The 6,634-nt window shown below is 40.8% G+C and overlaps 1 non-coding gene and 1 pseudogene across 1 annotated transcript; one reads left to right on the plus strand and one right to left on the minus strand.

The window, feature by feature from the left end:
• Positions 1-588: 588 nt before the first annotated feature.
• On the minus strand, positions 589-765 carry LOC140283464 (U2 spliceosomal RNA; annotated as a pseudogene).
• A 4,985-nt stretch (positions 766-5,750) lies between these two features.
• On the plus strand, positions 5,751-5,941 carry LOC140283277 (U2 spliceosomal RNA). The gene has a single exon (XR_011909987.1). It is a non-coding gene; the product is annotated as a U2 spliceosomal RNA (small nuclear RNA).
• Positions 5,942-6,634: the final 693 nt, after the last annotated feature.

Here is a 6,634-nt window from a genome sequence, read left to right on the forward strand (position 1 = left end):
GTTTCGATCATGTATGGTTGGACATTCGCACCTTTTCTCACCTGCTTTTTGCAAACTATGGTCGGCCATTCACAGCTTCCTCTCCACCATACTTGTATGGTGGGATATTCACACCCACTTGCATCCGAAGACCTCCGCCCCCACTTTTGTTGATATTTAGTCGGTCATTCGCACCTTACCCGCTTTTGGCAAACTATGGCCTTCTTGCAGCCAAAAACCTCTGATCTCGCTTTTGATGATGTAAGGTTGGGCATTCAGACCTTGCTTCACCTGCTTTTCACCAAATATAGTCGGACATTCACACCTTCTTGCAGCCGAACACTTCCGCTCCACCTTTAAGTTTTCTATGGGGCATTCACACCTTTATTTTCACCGCATTTTATAAAAACACCACAGGAACACCGTATTGAGGCTTTGTTCTGACCGCTCATTCGGTGTCGCGTTTCTTTCAAGCATTTCTCCTGGTTAGCCCGCACTCGGCTCGCTCCCAGAGCCGTGTTAAAGTCTACTTCGCATTCACTCTCTTTTCTCAGCAGACTAAAAGAAACTTCCATCCTGCACCGCTGTTAGCTTTTTCACAACAGCAGAGGAGAGCGCACCGTTCCCAGCGGCACTGCAGCACCGGGTCGATGCTTGGAGTGAACGGAGCAAGCTCCTTTTTCAACTCCTATTGATAAAAATCCATTTAATATGTAGTCCTTGCATAGACATATCACATATTAAACTGATAAGTACAGATGGATTATGTGCAATTAGTAAAGAGAGTAGAGGACGATCTCTCTCGTTGGAAGTCCTTACCTATATCACTTATGGGGAGAGTTACAACCATTAAAATGATGATACTACCAAAAGTTAACTATTTGTTCTCAATGATCCCCATAAAACCATCTGCTACTTGGTTTAAGTCACTAGATTCATGCATCTCCAAATTTCTGTGGAAAAACAAACCACCACGTATTAGTTTAAAAACCCTACAGAAGACCAAGGACAGTGGTGGATTAGATTTACCTCATTTTCAGCACTATTCCTTAGCCAATAGGTTACAATATATATCAAAATGGTTTAAACCTTGTTGTTGTCACAGTTCCCAGAGACGTTGTAATCGTTGAGGATTCTATATTCACCCCCTCATTAGAGGCACGTGTTGCAGATTGATGACACTGAATCTTCTTCTCTGTTCATTGCTGGCATCATTCCCAGCATCGTAAGTATTCGTGGCATTGTTAGCCTCTTCTTCTGGATCTTGATATCGAGCATCCTTTTGTATTTCTGGTTTGTAAGTCCTCTCTCTTCGTTCACCGGAGTCTTCGTCTCTTTGTCCTTGAGTTTGGTGATTTTTTCTTCTTTTGATGCCTTGACACAGTGTGACAGGTGATACCACATGGGAGATCCTTTAACTTGGACTGCTGCCCCTGTGCTGCGAAATGGCTGTGCTGCTCAAATGGTCTCTCCTTCATCATATACACAGTTATTTATACATCACCTTCCACCATGAAGCGTTGTCCCTTTTTGTTTCTCTCTTTGTTCTTAAAATGCTGTTATGCATGTCTAAACCAATCCATTAAACTAGATCATTTTGGCAGTAAAGCGATCTACAATGTGCTTGGTCGCAAAGCTGCTCATCTGTGGTAAACAGCTCTTCAGAAAGGCATTCTTCAATTGATTTCACTCATTTTATGTAATAATTTTGTGATTTCCTACAAAACTACACTTCTTCTCCCATCTGTCTGAGTATTTAATATTGTCTGGGTCCCGTTAAAACATGTATTTTTCCCATCTAATTCCTTGTTTGCTTTAAAACAAGTATTCCCCATTTTCTATCCCTTCAGTAGCCAACCAGTTTGTATGGAGTACACTGGAGCAACTTGACTGATCAGTAAAACACTGCTTTTGTTGTCACCGCAAGGCTTCCCCCGTCGGTTGTTTCACTGAGACACTACTGAGTAACTACAACTCAACACAGTTTATACACATAACATTCATATACATACTAACAAACAAACAAACAATAATTTATCGCAATTTTCTCATCTCTGTTTGAACGTACACCCAGGTAAATATTCCTGTAGTCTTCTCATACCGACTATGGACCCATTCATTGTTTAACTTCACTGTTTTGCAAATCCTAATTGAATATTACACATTGACATTGAACTTTACTGGATAAGCAGGTCTTCATTGCATTCAGCAGCCTATATGTGAGCATTTATGTGTAAGCTGTTCTTCTTTGCATTTATCAGCAGCAAGCAATTCTTCACTGCACATGCATATGTAAATAGTAAAACAATTCCAATGTGTTAGCGAAACCTTCTATATCACAGTGGTTTCTAAGGTCTATTTTAAGTTCTTTGCCATCAGTGAGATGACATTGTTTACAAAGTGTGTCAAATTATCACTGAAGATCTTTTCAGGAATTTCAAATCTAGAAATGAGTTATTTTACGCGTGATTTTGCTACTGAGAGTGCATCTGCTTGTGCACATGGAAATATTTCAGACCATTTGGTAAAAACCTCTGTTGTCACTGAGCAGAATCGTTTCCCTTAACATTAATTTAGTTCAATGAAATCTACAAAATAATGAAATAATGAAATCCAAACAAATATGTTGAAAAAGATACACTGGCTTAGGGAATTATCTTCGTTTTGGTCTTAGATTGCCCTGTGGAATGTATTTTGCACATATTTGACCTGCTAGACAAAACTTTATTAATTTATTTATTCTAAAAAAATGTTTTTAATAATTAGTAAAACCATATGCTGTAAAAACCTGGTTCATTATTGCTTCCATCCCTCCTGTTGAGACATGACATGGTCTGTGGCTCAATACTGCAGCATATTTAAACAAATTCTTTGGCAGTATGGTTTTCCTTCCGGTCATTCATACGAGTCTATTGTAGATGGCAATTGAATAACATCTAATAATGCTAAAATATTTGTAGTTTATACATTTAGCTGTGGATGTCAACATACCTGTTTTTCCAATGCTGTGTTAACACATGTACAGTTGAGAAGGCATACTGACTGTCAGTGTAAACGTTAACAACCTTTTTGTTATTTAATTTACAAGCTTCAGTTAAAGCTACCAATTCGACTGCTTGAACAGAGTAATTTTTTGGTAGTGGTTGTTTTAAGAAAACTTCAGTTTCTGTTACTACTGCAAATCCTGTAGCATTTGTGCCATCAGGGTTTTTTTCCTTGATCTGTTGAATAAATATAGTTATTTCTGCATTTTCATAATGTATATCAGTTAAGTCTGGCCTGGGTAAAACACTGATGGTTATTTCTGACATGCAATCATGAGGCTTTCCATCTGTGGGGTAGGTAGCAGTGTGGATGGATTAAGTGTAGCACATCTCTCGACAACAAGGTGTGGCTGTGAAAGAAGAACTGTTATGTAGGAGAGATGTCTGGTAAAGATATTTTGTTAAGTAACCATATCACAGCCACTGCATGAGGTACCTTAAGTGTTAATGGGTGAAATAACACCATTATTGTTGATGCCTGCACTGCCAATGGCTTCTGGCCATTGATTCAAAAGTACAATCTCGTCCCTTTTTCCCCTTTCAGTGGACACTGGCCCCTAATTACCGCAATTCAGCAGGGGGTCTTTCATTAGGAGTACTGGACTCCCCCGTGCACGGTTTCAGCTCCGACCCTGGACAGCGGAAAAAACGTTGAGATCTGGTTTGAGGACCCAATTGTTGAGAAAAGTCTCTCAATGAGACTCAGAGTTGCTGGAGTCAGTTGATGCAAAGGTTTAATCTTGCAGCAAGTTCAAGAATGTGTGTGTGTATGGGTGTATGTGTGCGAACGTGTGTGAGTTTGTGTGTGTGAGAGTTTAAAGAACCTGTAATCCACAGGCAGGCCTTAACTAGTATGGCACGGGTCCAGCCTGTCTCATCTTTTTTGGAAGGTCCAGCGCTCGGCCGTAACCCTTCTGTCTGTTTGGACTCTCACATACATTCGGTTAATCATAGAAAAACGAGAACAAAACTTTTTAGCCCCTTAAATTCATAAAACAGACATGGTGCAGTTATTTCCATTCTAGAAAATAAGAGTAATCACCACCATTCCTATAAATTCTGGATATTCTAACAATCTGAATCTTTTTTAAATGTTCGATGAAGCCCTTTGCTGTTCTGTTTAGAGACTCAGCTGATCATAAACCAAGTTTTGCTCTTGAACCAAGCTTCTAAACTCTTCACCTTTTTCATTTCTCAGTTAGTATTCACTTTAAAACTGATTAAAAGAAAAATTAAATGAATGCCTATCAACAAATGTGGGATCTAAACTCTAGTGCTTCCTCTAAAATAATTTCCTTTCTCAATTCAGAAATGTGTGTGTGTAAGTCACAACACCCGTGACACCAAAACGGCTTTCTTTTCTCTCTTTTCTCTACACTCTGCACTGTGAGCACACACAACAAATCAGAAAGGCTTTTTTCTCTCTTTTCTACATTATGGACTGTGGGGACACAAAACCGCTCTCTCTTTTTTTTTTTTTGATTGTGTGCCAGGGCGTTGTCTCACGTATTAGATTATGCTTAAGATACGAATGAGTTTATCAGTCACATCAGAATCCATACATACTGATCCTCCCGTAATAAAATGGTCGGATCTTATCAAACACACTTTGTTTCTTGTGACAAGTCAGCGAAACAGCGTATACACGTCAAGACACTGAATCAAGTTTGCCACAAGAACTCATAAGTTTGGCAGTATTGCTCTGCCGTCAGCAATCATACACCCATTTTATTTTCATGAGACATGTGCAGGCACCTGTTCATCTACTGTTCTATCACTATGAATTAGTTTATCTATTATCAATAAGGATACTTCTACAACTACTATCAAAGTATGTCCGGACTTCTTATGTTGTCAGTTGCTATATATGAATAAGTGGGTTGCTACTGAAAAGCATTAAGCATGTCACACAGCCCAAACATATAACATTTCAGGACACACCACACAGTTAACAACCACAGTGAAGCGTGTCAAAGCCCAAACATGTAACATTCAACAGGACACTTACACAACACATTCAAATCAAACAGTCAGACAACATACAAGAACCTATACCCCAGCCGGCATTGCTCCCTGCCTATTTTCCTACAACTCACTATGTGTGCGCACACCTTTATTCACAAACTCTTCAACTTATACTCTTTTACCGAAGCTGCTACAGCTCGATTGGCCAAATACCCTTAGATCCTATTTCGGTGAATTTGACATCTGCCTTGCATGTAACAGATTAGCGGTTTAGCAGTTTTAATTTAGTTTGAGTGAAGGAATTCATTTTATAGCAAAATCCGAAATCGTGAAGAACTCATGGAAGTAAGCTTATTCTCGGATTCCTGAATCTTTAGATTTGCTCTTTCTTTTACTGCAAAGTACAACGTTGAGCAGCACTAATGAGTTGTTTCTATTTTTGGCAGGCTTTACCTTTGCGGATGAAGCCCTTTCTGTCTGTGCAAAAGAAATCTTGATACTGTGTAGAGTGACTTCTCTGAGTAGAGTCGCCTTACTTGTTGCGACTGTGCCAATGTTCGAAGCTGGAGTGCAAAGTTGTTGCTTGAATGGTGCTCGCTGGAGCGTGCGGTAGTGTAAAGTTATACCATTTAAAAGGGCTGAAGAGTGCTCAGTGCAGCGGGTGGGCCGAGGTGCAAAGTGACACTATGGCCATAAAAAGAACACCGCTACAAGTGCGCATTGTGCCAGGAAGGGCCCTCGGACGTGAACCAGTGGACAGTTATCGCTTCTCGGCCTTTTGGCTAAGATCAAGTGTAGTATCTGTTCTTATCAGTTTAATGTCTGATGTGTCCTCTATGCGAGGACTACATATTAAATGGATTTGTATCAATAGGAGTTGAAAAAGGAGCTTGCTCCGCTCACTCCAAGCATCGACCCGGTACTGTAGTGCCCCTGGGAACGGTGCGCTCTCCTCTGCTCTTGTGAAAAAGCAAACAGCGGTGCAGGATGGAGGTTTCAGGGAGCCCAAGATGAAACTTTCTTTTAGTCTGCTGAGAAAAGAGAGTGAATGCGAAGTAGACTTTAACACGGCTCTGGGAGCGAGCCGAGTGCGGGCTAACCAGGAGAATTGCTTGAAAGAAACGCGACACCGAATGAGCGGTCAGAACAAAGCCTCAATACGGTGTTCCTGTGGTGTTTTTATAAAATGCGGTGAAAAAAAAGGTGTGAATGCCCCATAGAAAACTAAAAGGTGGAGCGGAAGTGTTCGGCTGCAAGAAGGTGTGAATGTCCGACTATATTTGGTGAAAAGCAGGTGAAGCAAGGTCTGAATGCCCAACCTTACATCATCAAAAGCGAGATCAGAGGTTTTTGGCTGCAAGAAGGCCATAGTTTGCCAAAAGTGGGTAAGGTGCGAATGACCGACTAAATATCAACAAAAGTGGGGGCGGAGGTCTTCGGATGCAAGTGGGTGTGAATATCCCACCATAGAAGTATGGTGGAGAGGAAGCTGTGAATGGCCGACCATAGTTTGCAAAAAGCGGGTGAGAAAAGGTGCGAATGTCCAACCATACATGATCAAAACAGGGAGCGGAGGTGTTTGGCTGCGACAAGGTGTGAATGTCCACCCATAATTAATGAAAAGCGGGCAACAAGTAGGTTCGAAT

This window comes from Leuresthes tenuis, unplaced genomic scaffold (genome assembly GCF_036924035.1).
Source record: "Leuresthes tenuis unplaced genomic scaffold, fLeuTen1.0.hap1 SCAF_23, whole genome shotgun sequence".
NCBI lineage: Eukaryota > Metazoa > Chordata > Actinopteri > Atheriniformes > Atherinopsidae > Leuresthes > Leuresthes tenuis.